A 229-nucleotide genomic window follows, 5' to 3' on the forward strand; every position below is an offset into this window, starting at 1 on the left:
GACCCCAGAGCTGGGTTCACTGAACTCCAGGACCCTGAGAGTTGGGGTGGGGCAGGCGGCTATAAGAGGGCCACTCTGTACAGGGCTGGACACCATTGAATCCCAACCCAGACTGAAGACCAGACCAGACCAGACCAGACCCCCTGCAGGTGAGAGGAAATCCCATGTAGGGTGGGGCAGGTGCATCTGGAGGGACAGCTGGCTCTTGCTCTTAAGGGCAGAGAAGGAG

The sequence above is a fragment of the Myotis davidii genome, unplaced genomic scaffold, assembly GCF_000327345.1.
Source record: "Myotis davidii unplaced genomic scaffold, ASM32734v1 scaffold358, whole genome shotgun sequence".
NCBI classification, from domain to species: Eukaryota; Metazoa; Chordata; class Mammalia; order Chiroptera; family Vespertilionidae; genus Myotis; species Myotis davidii.